The sequence below is a fragment of the Mesoplodon densirostris genome, chromosome 6 (assembly GCF_025265405.1).
Source record: "Mesoplodon densirostris isolate mMesDen1 chromosome 6, mMesDen1 primary haplotype, whole genome shotgun sequence".
In the NCBI taxonomy this organism is placed as follows: domain Eukaryota; kingdom Metazoa; phylum Chordata; class Mammalia; order Artiodactyla; family Ziphiidae; genus Mesoplodon; species Mesoplodon densirostris.
The window spans coordinates 58,552,316-58,568,396 of NC_082666.1; the positions used below are offsets into that span (position 1 = coordinate 58,552,316).

A 16,081-nucleotide genomic window follows, 5' to 3' on the forward strand; every position below is an offset into this window, starting at 1 on the left:
AAATAAACTAGTGAATATAACAAAAAAAAAAAAAAACAGAGTCACAGAGGTAGAGAACAAACTAGTGGTTACTACTGGGGAGAGGGAAGGGGGTAGGGGCAAGATAGGGGCTGGGGATCAAATGGTACAAGCTACTATGTATAAAATAAATAAGCTACAAGGATATACTGTGCGGCACAGGGAACACGGCCTGTATTTTATAACTATAAATGGAGTATAACTTAAAAATTGTGAATCACTGCACTGTACACCTGAAACTTATATTGTACATCATCTATACCTCAATTTTAAAAAATACAAATAAACCTGAAAAAAAAACTGTCCATATAAAAACTTGGATACAATATTCATAGCAACATTAGTCAAAATAGCCAAAATGCAGAAACAACCCCAAATGTCCATCAACTCATGATGTGGAATTTCCATGCAATGGGGTATTATTCAGCCATAACAAGGAATGAAGTACTACTGATACATGCTGTGACGTGGATGAATCTAGAAAGCATTATGCTAAGTGGAAGAAGCCAGACACAAAAGTCAAACATTGTACTATTCCATTTACAGTAAATATCCAGAATAGGCAAATCTACAGAGAAAGCAAGCAAACTAGTGGCTGTCAGTAGGGGGAAGGAGGGGGGAAGGGGAATGGGGAATGACTGATTAAAGGGGAAAAGACTTCCTTTCAGGTGATAAAAACATTCTGGAACTAGATAGTGATGACAGTTGCATAACATTGAGAATGTACTAAATGCCACTGAACGGTAAATTTTCAAGTTGTTAACATGGTGAATTTTATATTATGTGAGTTTTGCCACAATTTTTTTAAAAAGGAATGAAGTACTGATACATACAACATGAGTGAACCTCAAAAACATTATCCTAAATGAATGAAGCCAGTCACAAAAGATCACATACTATATGATTTCATTTAAATGAAATGTCCAGAATAGGCAAATCTATAGAAACAAAAAATAGATTAGTGGTTGCCTAGGGCTGGGGTGGGAGAGAGGGGGATTGGATAGTGACTATGAATGGACATAAGATTTCCCTCTGGCATGATGAAAATGCTCTAAATTAGATTATGCCAATGGCTGTAAAACTCTGTAAATATTCTAAGAACCACTGAATTGAACCCTTTAAATGCGTGAATTTTATGGTGTATAAATTATATCTCAATTAAGCTGATTTTCAAAAGCAAATTGTCAAGTGGTCTAACCACTCCTAAATAAAGACAGAAACTATTAGACTGGGTTATAAAAAAGAAAGACTCAATTCTAAGCCATCTACAGGAAACACGTTTTAAATATAAAGACACAAATGCACTAAAAGTAAAAGAATGACTTACTTTTGACAAAGGAGCAAAGACAATTCAATGGAGAAAAGATAGCCTCAACAAGTAGTAGCGGGAAGATTAGATGCCCATATGCAAAAAAGAGACTGAGACCTTACACTTTCTACAAAAAATAATTCAAAATGAATCATATACCTAAATATAAAATACAATACTGTAAAACTTCTAGAAGAAAACACAAGAGAAAAATCTATATGTGATCTTGGGTTTGGCGATGAATTTTTAGATACAACACCAAAAGCACAATCCACGGAAAAAAAACTGACAAGGTAGACTTTACTAAAAACTTCTGCTCTGTTAAAGACACTGTTAAGAGAATGAAAAGACAAGCCACAGAATGTGATAAAATATTTGCAAAAAACATATCTGATAAAGATCTGGTATCCAAAATACACCAAAAACACACAGAACTAAACAGTAAGAAAACAGACAACCCAATTAAGAAATGGGCAAAAGATCTGAACATATACTTCACCAAAGAATATATACATATGGCTAACATGTATATGAAAAAATGCTCAACATCATTAGTCACTAGAGAAATGCAAACTGAAATAACGAGAAGGCAATACAGACTTACTAGAATGGCTAAAAAATTTCTTAAAATGACAATACCAAATGCTGATGAAGATGTGGAACAGAACCTTTCATTCATTGCTGATAGCAATGCAAAATGGAACAGCCACTCTGAAAGACAGTTTGACAGTTTCTTACAAAGCTAAACATAAGCTTACTGTATGATTCAGCAATCACACGCCTAGGTATTTACCCAACTGATTTGAAAATTTATGTCCATACAAAACCTACATACAATGTTTACAGCAGCTTTATTCATAATCACCAAAAACTGGGGCTTCCCTGGTGGCGCAGTGGTTGAGAGTCCGCCTGCCGATGCAGGGGACACGGGTTCGTGCCCCGATCCCGGAGGATCCCGCATGCCGCGGAGCGGCTGGGCCCGCGAGCCATGGCCGCGGAGCCTGTGTGTCCGGAGCCTGTGCTCCGCAACGGGAGGGGCCGCAGCAGTGAGAGGCCCGCGTACAGCAAAAAAAAAAAAAAAAAAATCACCAAAAACTGGAAGCAAAGAAAATGTCCTTCAATAGGTGAACGGATAAAACAAAAACAAAACCTGATACATTCAGTGACAAATGAGCTATCAAGCCACAAAAAGACTTGGAGGAACCTTAAATGCATATTGCAAAGTGAAAGAAGGCAGTCTGAAAGGCTAATATGATTCCTTTTACACGACATTCTAGAAAAGGCAAAAAGTACTGAAACAGTAAAAAGAGATTAATGGTTTCCAGGGTTTTGGGGTTTGGCAGAGAGGGCTGAAGAACTGAAGTGTGGAAACTTCTACAGATATAAAACTATTCAATATGATACTGTAATGGTAGATACATGACATTACACACTTGTCAAAATTCACAACACAGAGAGAGAGCTTTAATGTATGCAAAATTATCAAAACCATTGAGGAGGTCATGGGATCCACTGAAGGAATGTGGAGTAGGTCAAGAGAACATAACTACTACAAATGTTTGAAAACAACCTCACTGAAGGGGTTGGGGTGGAGGGGTGGCTAGATGCTGGCCAAAGTAACTTTAGAAATGAGTAGAGTCTTTAAAACTAAAAGCAACAGGAACTGCAAATAGGCACTCTAGCTGATAAAACTGTTTCACACAGGGATGTGAGTTAACAGTTCTGATACTGCTATACATGTATACTGGAACTGAACGATTACAAAAATGGATGACAGATGGTGGGGGCCAGGTTTCTCATTGTCGGAGCAGGTATTTACAGATACGCAAGGGAAGGAGTATCCATGCAGTAATGGATTAAAGTTGGAGCTCACTATGAATTCATATTTAGTTTAATATAAATACAGATGGTGACATATAGGAAGAGTTATAGATATAGGTATACAATGGGTTACTATACACAAGTATAATTCCTTGCAAGAAGACATAGAAGCAACGACATCCAGTAGCAATCAGCACATCAAGCATGTAGATCTTGCTTTCTAACACCATCCTCCAACAAGAGGAACGAAGGCTTCTTGAAGAAATGACTGATTATAGGACTGGGACAGGAAATACAGGTATCCTTTGCTTTTCAAAAGTTCACTATATGCCACTTCACTTTTACAAAAGACCTACATAAGCATCTATTTTTTCTAATCCAAAAGAAATCTGAAAAAAATTATACTTTTATGGAAAGAGGTGAAAAGCAAAAATAACATTCAGCGTTTTATTTTTTATTTTTTTAACATCTTTATTGGAGTATAATTGCTTTACAATGGTGTGTTAGTTTCTGCTTTATAACAAAGTGAAGCAGCTATACATACACATATATCCCCATATATACAATGGAATATTACTCAGTCAGCATTTGTTTTGCAGCAAGCAGTTATAAAGGCAGTGTGCACCCCAAGCAGAGAGAGGAGAATGGCACCACCAAGCTCCTTCCCCAGGAACTACACTCCGCATCTCTGCATCAAGCTGACATAGCTTTGAACTGTGTAAGCATCCGTGCTTCATCTTGATTTATTGGGTGCATCAGTTAACAAGATGTGCCGTAAAGTAACTGTTTCTTCACTTTACACCATTCTGGCTTAGGAAAGTTTTCATAGGAACACTCTAGTACTTTCATATAGCAGGGGAAACCTTTATACAAAATGAGCCTGCACAGACACAGAAAACAAACTTATGGTTTCCAAAGCGGAAAGGGGGGGTAGGGACAAATTAGGAGTTTGGGATTAACATATACACACTACTATATATAAAACTGATAACCAACAAGGACCTACTGTATAGCACAGGGAGCTACACTTAATATTTTTAATAACCTATAAGGGAAAAGAATCTGAAATATATATATACACACACACACAGACACACACACACACACACAAAATCACTGAATCACTGCTGTACACCAGAAACTAACACAACATTGTAAATCAACTATACTTCAATTTTTTTTTTTTTTTTTTTTTTTTTTTTTGCAGTACGCAGGCCTCTCACTGTTGTGGCCTCTCCAGTTGTGGAGCACAGGCTCCGGACGCGCAGGCTCAGCGGCCATGGCTCACAGGCCCAGCCGCTCCGCGGCATGTGGGATCTTCCCGGACCAGGGCACGAACCCGTATCCCCTGCATCGGCAGGCGGACTCTCAACCACTGCGCCACCAGGGAAGCCCAACTATACTTCAATTTTTTTAAATTGAGAAAAAAAATTAAAAAACAAAGTGAAAAAAACAATAAAAACAAAAAACCCCAAAATGAGCCTGGAGCATTTTTTCAGTGCCAGAATTAACAAACATGCAAACAAACAAGAACAACAACAAACCCACATTTATGGGTGTATGTCAAAGAAGCATAGGAACCAACTAAAAGAGCTCCCAATAGCCAAGGCTGGAACAATTTGAACAAATAAAGTAGTACTGGATTATAACCCAAAACATAAAATAAATATCTGTAAGTCCATGCTGATATAAATTAATGATATGAATAAATTAATAAATGAAGGAAAAGAGACAACTCTCCCATGCAAAGGAATTCTAAATAACTTAAGCAGATACTCTGTCCTCAAGGAGTGTGTAATCCCCTACTCCTTAAGTGAGGGATAAGCTTAGTGACTTCTTTCCAAAGAGTACAGAATGAAAAGGGGGAGGAGAGTAACTTTATGGTGAAGAACATGATAAACACTACCTCAGCCAGGTAATCATAACCAACATCAAAATCACAAGTCATGTTGACAGTATGTACCCCTGAGATGATGTAACGAAAATGGCACTTTATCTCTGCAATCTTCCTCACAATCTAACCTTAAAAAAAAAAAATCAGAAGAATTCCAATAAAGGGAAATCCTGCCAAATGCCTGACCAGTTCTCCTCAAAAGTGTCATGGTGATCAAGAACAAGGATAATCTAAGAAACTGTTACACCCAAAAGTAGTCTATGGAGACACAACAACTAAACGTAACGAAGTGGTATCTGGATGGGATCCTGGAACAGAAAAAGGACATTAGCTAAAAACTAAGGAAATCTGAATAAACTATAGATTTTAGTTAATAATAACATATCAATATTGGTTCATTAATTGTAACAAACATACCATACTAATATAAGATGTTAAGAACCTGTGTCTGGGGTATAGAGAACTCTGTACTATATTCTCAATTTTTCTGTAAATCTAAAATTGTTCTAAAAAGTAAAGTATTTTTGAAAAGGTACAAGGATGTAAAAATATATGTTATGTACATTTTAATCATAAGAAAGCTAGAGTGGCCATATTAATAACAGGTAGACTTCAGAGCAGGGATAACAAGAAACATTTCATAAGAACAATAAAAGTTAAATCATCAAGACATAATCCTAAACATGTACACATCTAACGAGAGAGCATTATATATGCAAAAACTGACAAGTTAAAGGAGAAATAAACAGATCCATAATTAAAGAGAATTCAACACTCCTCATTCAGTAATTCATAAAACAGGTATGCAGAAAATCAGTAAGGATACATAAAATTTGAAGAACACTATCAACTAACTTGACATAATTAGTATTTATAGAACACTCCATCCAACAACAGCAAAAATCCACAATCTCTTCAACTATACACAGAACGTTCACCAAGATAAACCATATGCCGGCCCATAAAACAAGCCTGGATAAATTTACAGTAAGTCCCCTATACATACAAACTTTCAGGTTTTGAACTTTCAAAGACACGAACATGTGTTTACATGTCCAATCACGTAAATTATTTCAAGTGTCTGGCGAACATTGTCATGTGCCTGCATCCTCTACTAGTGGTTTTGCTTTTGTGTACTTTACTGTACAGTACTGTTGCTGTGCAACACGAGGAGCTTACTAATGAAGACCTGATGGAATTGGAGGCCCAGAGAAAGGACGTAGAGAGACAAGAGGAAGAAAAAGTAACTGAAGAACTGAAGAGACTGATGACGCAGGAAATGGCAAGGGGATTTTCTTTATTTGAGGAGGTACTGTTAGTTTTTGAGGCACAGGACTCAAACATAGAACGGTACACGAAGGTTGTAGCAGCTGTTCAGAATGCAGTCCAGTGCTACCATGTCATCTATGACAGAAAAAAAGACCTACAACCCAGACATCACTGGAATGTTTTCTCAAGAGGGTAGACAGAACTGAATCCAGCAAGGAACCAGAACCTGTGCCATCAACGTCAGGCATGAATGAAATTGCAGCTTGCCCTCCGTCCCCTATTGCTGACGATCCTTCAGCTCTACCATCTCCCACCTCCTCTCCCTCCTCCAGTCAGTAACTCTTCCTGCCTCTTCACTTGATGCCAGCCCCTGTAAGCCAGCTATTGTACTGTACTACTGTACTTTTCAAGGTACTGTAAGATTAAAAATGTTTTCTTTATTTATTGTGTTTGTTTTTTATGTATTATTTGTGTGAAAAGTATTATAAGCCCATTATAGTACAGTACTATATAGCTGATTGTGTTAGTTGGGTGCCTAGGCTAACTTTGACTTACAAACAAACTGGACCTATGAACGTGCTCTCGGAACAGAACTCATTTGTATGTAGGGGACTTACTATAAAAGACTATACAACAGGGCTTCCCTGGTGGCGCAGTGGTTGAGAGTCCGCCTGCTGATGCAGGGGACACGGGTTTGTGCCCCGGTCCGGGAAGATCCCACATGCTGCGGAGCGGCTGGGCCCGTGAGCCATGGCTGCTGAGCCTGCGCGTCCAGAGCCTGTGCTCCGCAACGGGAGAGGCCACAACAGTGAGAGGCCCGCATACCGCAAAAAAAAAAAAAAAAAAAAAAAAAAAAAGACTATAAAACATGCAGAACATGGAATTAAATGTGGAATAACAGAAAGATATCTTATAAAATTTCCCCGATATTTCAAAACTAAACAACACTCTTCTAAATAATCCATTAATCAAAAAAGAAACTGTAAGAGAAATCAGAAAATATTTTGAACTAAATGAAAGTAACAGAAATCAATTTGTGAGATGCAGCTAAAGCAATGTTTAGAAGGGAATTTTTCTAAATTTTATTATTTTATTACTTATATTAGAAAAGAGGAAAGCTTTTCAATCAGTAATCTCAGTGTCCACCTTGAGATGTTAGAAAAAGAAAAGCAAATTAAACCAAGAGTAAGTAGAGGAAAAAATTAAAAGAGGAGAAATCAGTAAAATTGAAAATGGACAAGCAATAGAAATCTATGCCTCTAAATCAAGAAAAAAACAGGAGGCAGAAATTACCAATGAGTAATGAAAGAAAGAACATCATTACAAATCCTTTAGACATTTAAAAAATAACAAGGAAATATTATAAACATTTTCATTCTATTTTCAACATAGATGAAATGGACATTTTTTTAAGACACAAATTTCCAAAACTGACATAAGAAGAAACAGAAAATCCAAACAGTCCTATATATATGAATTGCCAATTACCACCAAAAGTAGGAAGAGGCAAGGAAGGACTCTTTCCTGAGCCTTCAGTGGGGGCACCTTGATCTTAGACTTATAGTTTCCAGAACTGTGAGAGAATAAATTTGTTAATTAAACTACATGGTTTGTGGTTATTTGTTATGGTTACCCTAGAGAAACTACTACACATGTTAATATTTTGGACATAGTAGAATAAAAAATATATTAAAGGTATGAAATTTAATGACAGTTTTTGTTACTTCTTAGTGTGGAGCTACTAGAACACTTAAAATTACACACGTGGCTTACATTATTTCTAGTGAAGAGCACTAATCTAGCTAGTGCAATAAGGCAAGAAAAAACTAAAGGAATACTGATTGGAAATGAAGAAGCAAAACTGGCTTTCTCTGTAGACATGATGATTATGTATTAAGAAAATCCTAAAGAATCCACATAAAAGCTACCAGAACTGAAAAGTGAATGCAGTAAGATAGAAAACAAGGCCAACTTTGTATTGCATTTTTATATACTATCAAGAAACAATTTTGAAAAAGAAAATTTTAAATACAGTATTATTGACAATAGTTAGCATCAAAAAACATTAAATACTTGGGGGATCAATTGAACAAAATATGAGCAATACCTATAAAATGAAAATTACAAAACACTGCAAAAAAACCCTAAAGATATTTAAATAAAGAAGAGATATGCCATGTTAAAGTATGAGAAGACTCACTATTATTGAGATGTCAATTCTCCCTATCAGGCTTTTTGTAGAAACTGACACTCTTATTCTACAATTTATAAGAAAATGCTAAGGATACAAAATAACCAAAACAATTTTGATAAAAACACAATGGTAAAGGAAAACACTACCTAATTGCAAGACTTGTTATAAAGAAACAGTAATGAAGACAATACAGTATTGGTATAAAGACAGACATTTAGACCAACAGAACAGAGAGAGACCAAAAACCAACCGACGGTTAATCAATTAATTAATTAATTAAAAGGAATCAGATCTCACATAACCTCCAAACCAGTAAGGGGGACTAATATGAAGAAAGGAAGAGACAGAGGGAGGGAAGGAAGGGAGGGAAGAAAAATTAAACTCGACAGAATAAAATAACAAGGTGCTATGATAATACCTCATCTCGCTAACTAGACAGTGTGATCAGGAAAGACCTCTCAGAAAAGTACCAGGTAAATGGAAGAGTACATGTAAAGGCTCTAAAGGAAGGAATCTAAAAGTAGGCCAGTGTGACAGGTGCACAGTAGGCAAGGAGAAGATAAGACTACAGAGATAGGGCTTTTCAACCAGAAGAAAATGTCTGTATAGTTCTCTATTCTATCCACTTTTTTCCATCCCTACCACCGCTGTTCTCAATTCTCATCTAGATGCCTACAAGACCTTCTAGCTGATGAACCTGCAGCCTCACTCAAGCTGCTCTCCCAAATCCATCCTTCACAACTGAGCCAAAGATATTTAACAGCTTAAAATTATTAAATGGCTCCCTGTTCCCTACAATGTATAGTCGGGTTTTTTTGTTGTTGTTGTTTTGCGGTACGCGGGCCTCTCACTATTGTGTCCTCTCCCATTGCGGAGCACAGGCTCCGGACGCGCAGGCTCAGCGGCCACGGCTCACGGGCCCAGCCCCTCCGCGGCATGTGGGATCCTCCCGGACCAGGGCACGAACCCGTGTCCCCTGCATTGGCAGGCGGACTCTCAACCACTGCGCCACCAGGGAAGCCCTACTTGCATCTTAATAAAACCCACCACATGCTTTTGTTGCTTTGTGCTTTTTCACATCTTTGAGTTTTAAATCAAATGTCTCCTCTGTAAACCACCTCTAGTACACACCAAACACACTTAGGTATTCCTCTCTGCTCCTATAGCATCATTTGCTCTATTCTAGATTTGTCATGATGTGGTAGTTATGATGCTTACCTACAAGACTATGATGCTTATCCTACTAGACTTTAATATACAGACTGTATGTTATTCATCTTTTTATCCCTGGCAGATAGCACAGTACCTATTTAACAAATAATTTTTTCCATAATTAGCAAAGAGAGACTCCTAACATTTATGCTTTTTTTAAGCATCCCTAAAGTAAGCATACACAATGACAAACTAGATTCAAGGAATCCTTTAAAATATTTCAAAGATTTTAAAAATCCTATAAAATGACTCTTCCATAAGCCAAATAATTATAAATCTAGATTTTTAAATATTAAATTTGATTGAAATGAGGTCCTCTTAGAAATATTTATGCCCCACAATATTACCATAAGAATTAAAAATTTTAGGGACTTCCCTGGCAGTACAGTGGTTAAGACTCTGCGCTTCCAATGCAGGGGCTGCGGGTTCAATCCCTGGTCAGGGAACTAAGATAGGTTGTGGCCAAAAAAATATTACTTATTATATTGAAAAATAAAATTAATAGAATTATTACAGAAACTTGTAGCAAGTAACAGAAAATTACAAATTTATATTTTAATCCCTATTCAATGAATTCAAGTCACAAATGCACATCTACAGTTTTCACCTTGCTTTCAGTTCTCAATCAAATACCATATTATAGGAGCCCTCATGATCCACTGCAAAGGAAGTAGTTCAAAGAATGTTTACATTTTCAAAAGTTTAATTTGGCTTGGACCATCATACTAGCAAAAAGATTTCATTATAGCATTATTTTAAGATTGAAAAAGTGGAATTACTAAAATATTAAAAGACAGAATAGAGAACAAACGTATGGACACCAAGGGGGGAAAGTGAGGGGGGGCGGGTGTGGAATGAATTGGGAGATTGGGATTGACATGTATACACTAATATGTATAAAATAGATAACTAATAAGAACCTGCTGTATAAAAAATAAATAAAATTCAAAAAGAATAAAAGAATAATGGTTAAACTGTGACAGTACAACTTTGGACTACCACAAAACGATAAAATATAGCAATATGTATTACAATATTATGTTTAAAAAGACAATTATATGAACATTAGCCACAGAATTATACACAAGTATAGACAGGATTAGTATAGTATTATACTAATATACTATAGAGGACTTCCCTGGTGGCGCAGTGGTTAAGAATCCACCTGCCAATGCAGGGGATACAGGTTAGAGCCCTGGTCCAGGAAGATCCCACAGGCCACCGAGCACTAAGCCCGTGCGCCACAACTACTGAGCCTGCACTCCAGAGCCCACGAATAGCAACTACTGAGCCCACGTGCCACAACTACTGAAGCCCCTGCGCCTAGAGCCCGTGCTCCACAACAAGAGAAGCCACTGCAAGGAAAAGCCTGCACACCACAACGAAGAGCAGCCCCCGCTTGCTGCAACTAGAGACAGCCCACGCGCAGCAACGAAGACCTAACGCAGCCAAAAAAATAATAAAAATAATAAAGAAAACCTTACTTAAAAAAAAAATATATATATATATATATATAATAGAAGTATAACAGAATTAGACTACAGAAAATTGTAAATGTAAGCAGGGAGAATTCATTTCTTTCTTTTGAATTTCTCTTAATCATGTTATATTCTTTTCCACTAAAAAGTTAGTTTTCAAGTACCACATGAAGAGAATTGTATTACATTACTTATGTGTAAGTATTATGTACTGACATAAATTTAAGCACAAGTTTTAAGTTTAAAAACTACCTAATTTTTTCCCACAAAATACTGTTTTAAATTTCAAATAATAAAGTTATCTGATTTTGGAATTTCCTATAATCTGATGCTAAAGACCTACCCTTTTACACCAGCTATACTATGTAAACTCATTCCCCACGTTTTAACACTTTTAGAGGAATCGCCAATTCCAACAAGGCATCCCATCACTGCAAGTCTGTCAAACTGACAATCTTAAAGAGGAGGTACAACTTGTGGTACCAACACAGAGAAGATAAAATTTTAATTCATGTACTATGAAAGCTTATTTGCCCTTACTATCTAAGTTTCAGCAGATACATTATATTGGAAATACAAATTAAAACAAATTCCATTTGCAAATCAAAAAGACCAAATGAAACAACCTGCCTCTGACTCAGCAACTTTTTTATTTTACAACCTGTACTTAAGTTGCAAGGATAAGACTGAAACCTAACTTTCAAACTGAGAAGCAAAACCAGTGCAAAATCAATATTTGTCTTGGCAGGAAACTCCAATGAAAATATGAGATGTTTTGGTCTCAACTCAAGATATAGAAGAGCAAAGGTGCCTCCTTGGGTTATTATCATGCAAAATCCCTTGTCTATAGCTACAAATTAGCTTTTATTGCAGATACTTAACATGTTTCTTTATAGGCAGCGCCTCAGCCAAATAACCTTCCAAATCTGGCACCATGAATTGTTACAGCTTACACACCACTGCAGTTCCTTGTAATTTAAAACATTTGCGTTTTAAGAACAGTCTCCACACACCAACTCTACTGCCAATTTCTCCAGCTGAAAGCTCGACTACAAAATACTATATTTACTCTCAACAACAGAATGCGCTCATTTACAAAGTACACAAGAGTAAGTGACTCCAATACACAACTTCAAAATTTCTAACATCATACCTTTTCCATTATCCAAATTAACAAGCCTAAACAGTAGTACACTAAGTGAGGTACTATGACCAAATTCAACTGCCATATCATCAGTTCAGTAAAATCAGTAATACACAAGATAGACCCCTAATCCCAATCAACTATTTAGCAAAATGGCCACAGGAGATACCAATGAGGGGACAGTGTGGATTGAGTTTGCCATTACTAGAAAAACGAGTCAAAGCAAGTCTGTATGAGAGGCAGATTAACCTCATGAATACAAATCTAAGTTCATTTCTGAGTTCCAGTCTCACACCAAGAAGGCAGTTTATCACATTTTTAACAGTAATACAAAGAACAGGGCAAAAAATAAAATAGAGAAGGCTTTTTTTTTCATGGTAACGTTGATAAAGAACAGGTATCCTTCAATGCTCAGAGATGAAGTTTTCCTTTTACAATCATTTTTCTCTTATCACGCGTACACAGAAAATCCTACAGTTCTCTGCATTTCAGATAGCTTAATACACACGATCACCTCAAATCAAATATTTATTGAAAACTTACCTCCTTAGCACAAACATTCTCTCCTTACTACATCCTTCGCCTTCTAAACTGAGACCGGAAGGGAAAACCTACTCCTACGGTAAATTAGAGTCTAGGGAGAACATCTTAACACGAGTTTGCACACAATTAAGCAGGTTCAGTAAATCAATTACCCAGACTACAATGCTTGACAATTTCTCTGAAGCAAAAACACACAGACGGCTTAGGGTTCATTACTGGAGATGACTCTTTCCCTCGCATTTACACAAGTAACTTCGGTAACTGCCCTAAATTTTCCCGTGTGAAACAGTTAATAGGAAGGAGGGGGGGCACTATTTAAAAACTGGGTCATTTCCTATTTATTCTGGTGAGGTACTATCTTCGAGAAGGAAAAGGTCTCTGAAGCAGAAAAAAAAAGGAGGGGGGAATAGATGACAGCATCCTCAATGCAGAAAAGTTACAGCTCTTTACTAGAGTCGGCAGTAGGGGCTCATTAGTTGGTTTTTTGGTTTAGTCACTCGGAGTTGAATGAAACCTGCCTTCCTAAAAGTCATCGCCAACAAAGAAGCCCTGAGGATCCGCCACGGCAAGGTGGAGGAGGAAATGTCCTCAATTCACCTGCGACACCTGCCCAGGTCCCCAGTTCTCTCCCCGCCCTGGCCCCCAACCCCCTCGGGTACCCCGGTCCCCGCTCCTTGCCCCCCACCCAGGCGGCAGTCTCCTCGGCGGTCGCAAAGGCCCAGACCCCTCGCGCTTCCTTCCACCGCAGTGGCTCCCCGCAGCCGGGGCGGCGGCACGGGGAGGCCCTTCCCGGAGCGGCCTCTCCCCCCCATCACACCCCGCAGGCTCCGGGGACTCCCCGCCCCCGGAAACCGCAGAGAAACTAGGCCGAGAATGCCAGCCCAGGCCACTCTACGCCTCCTCGGCGACCCCTGCACGCCGGCCCTCGGAACTCAACCCTCCGAGCTGCTACCTGCCCAGCGCTCACCCGGCCCGGGAGCGCGGGGCTAGCTGACGGACGGCGCAGGGTTCCTCCGCGAAAGGCCCTCCGCCGCAGACTCACCTGCTGCCCGCTCCTCCTTCAGCGCCACCCGGGCACAGCCCCTACCTAGGGCATGAAAGCGCCGGCTTCGGGCCTGGGCGCCCTCGGCAGGGCAGGGCGGGGGACTTGCTCTGGCGGCCGCCGCCGCCACTGCCGCCACCACCGCCCGCTCTGCGCCTGCGCCGCCTCCCGGGCTGGGTCTCGAGGGGCGCCGCTTGCAACGAGGGGTAACAGCAGGGAGCGCGAGCTCGCGCCGGCGCCTCGGCTCACCCGAGGCCGGTAGTGCGGGCGGCGGGTTGCCTAGGAGCTCCGTGCTGCACTGCTGCCCCGACAGCTGACGGCCATGTTTCTGTTCCCTTTTTCTTTTTTCCTCCCTCTCCTTCCGCCCCTTTCCACAGAACAGCACTTTCCTTCCCCCCTCCCGCTCCCTTTCCTACTGCGGGGGCGGTGGAAAAAGGCGTGGGGGAGGGGTGGGGAAGGGACGACGCGGGGGCGGGGCAGCGCTCGAGCCCCGCCCCCGGGGAGGGCCGAGGCCGCACGGCCACTGCTCCCCTCCCCCGCGCACCCCGCCGCGACACCCTCAGGGCGCGGGGGTGCCAGTGCCGACAGCCCGTGAGCCCCGCCTCCGCATCCGCGCGGCGGGTCCCGAGCAGAAACAGAGCCAGGGAGAAAGGGCTCAAGGCACTGCTTTGCACCCCTTCCTGCGGCGCTCAGACTCGCCTGTGGTGCGGCTTTATTGCCTTGGCCTCAAGCAGGTGGCGGCTGATCTTTTCCGGTTTTTCAAAGGTGAGGAAAGGGACTCCGAGTCCCTCAAAGTCACTGAGGACAGTGCTGAGAGAGATGCAGGTCTCTGGATGAGAAGTTTCCTTCCAAGGATGGGAGTTGGAATTCCCACGTATGACAGGGGGCCTCCCAGGCAGTAGAGAGACCCGCCGACTGGGGCTTCCCTAAGTCCTTCCTGGCTGCAGCGGCCCTTGAGAGTCCTTGACCGCACTCGGTGTCGCTACCTCGGCAGAGATTTGGGGATGGGAGCTCGGAACTTGGAAATCTCTCGTTTAAATAATCAGGCCTCCTAAGTAAATGTAGCCTCCTTATCTACACGGCTGCATGCATGGTCCGTTCCCTTAATGCAAACTTTATGAGATATTGTTAACTGCGTTTTGAAATAATTATATATATGTAATTATATATACATGGAAAAATAACAACTAGTTATTCAGGAAGAAGCAAATGGTTTGAAACAAATTAGGAGAACTTTTTTACCTCCTGGCAAAAAAAAAAAACAAAACTGGCCAGTGACTTCACAGATTCCATGGCAGGTCAGAATTAGAATTGGCAAGATTTGTGCATTTCTAATGAGTATTCGCATACATAATGATCATTTTCCTGAGAATTACTCTCTCCTTATTAAATCTGTATTTTTGCTGAAAAGTATGAGAATAAACCTCGGTCATGAGGGTCCTGTTGTCAATCTACTTCCAAAGTTTATTGCATATATGGATAGTTTAAATTTTGTAGCCAATAGCAGAAACTATTTCCCTGACCACGTTAGCAGTAAGAATTGATTCAGTAGAAATACACAGCAATAAAAAATGTCTTATTTAATAATAGTTTGGAGTCATTCTGAGCCTAGTGGAAACCAGACCATCTGGACCGAAGTTTATAAAGGAACTAATACTTCAGAATTCAGCTTGTTGACTTCTTGTCCTTCCTTTCTCAAGGGCAAATTAATTAATAGTTTAAAATCATTTACAGGATTTTGTAATGGGAACATTTTATTAACACTCATAGATTGAGGGTTTTTTCCCTCTTTTCACAATTTTTTGCACCTACAGAAATGAAAAATGGAAGAAACCAGCATATCTCTTCCATTTGATTGAGAAATTTTTCTCAATTTGCAATGTAGGATTTAAGGATGTCTTTAATTTTTTTCACTATTTTAATTGTCCTATAGATTTACCATACATTTCCATTGCCATATTCTACCCAAAATTTCATAGAATGAACTTGTATGTTTGGGGTCTAATTTTTTGTCTAAGGTAGCTATTAAGTCTGAAAGTCCTTGAGTCAGCAGCAGCCTTTTCAACTGCACTCTTATGGACCCAGGGCTAAAATAAGTTCAACTCAATTTTTAACACATAAATATTTACTGTCTAAAAAGTGGGAAGAGAGCTGGAG

General features: G+C 39.7%; 1 protein-coding gene across 4 annotated transcripts in view; it reads right to left on the reverse strand.

Annotated features, from left to right (window-relative positions):
* Nucleotides 1–14,332, reverse strand: part of DENND4C (DENN domain containing 4C) — a 127,100-nt gene extending 112,768 nt beyond the window's left edge. For all 4 annotated transcript variants that reach the window (XM_060102040.1, XM_060102039.1, XM_060102037.1 and 1 more), the window contains exon 1: nucleotides 13,925–14,332. The gene's annotated coding sequence lies outside the window, so the exon portion shown is untranslated. The remainder of the gene's footprint in view (nucleotides 1–13,924) is intronic.
* Between the last annotated feature and the right edge of the window lie 1,749 nt (nucleotides 14,333–16,081).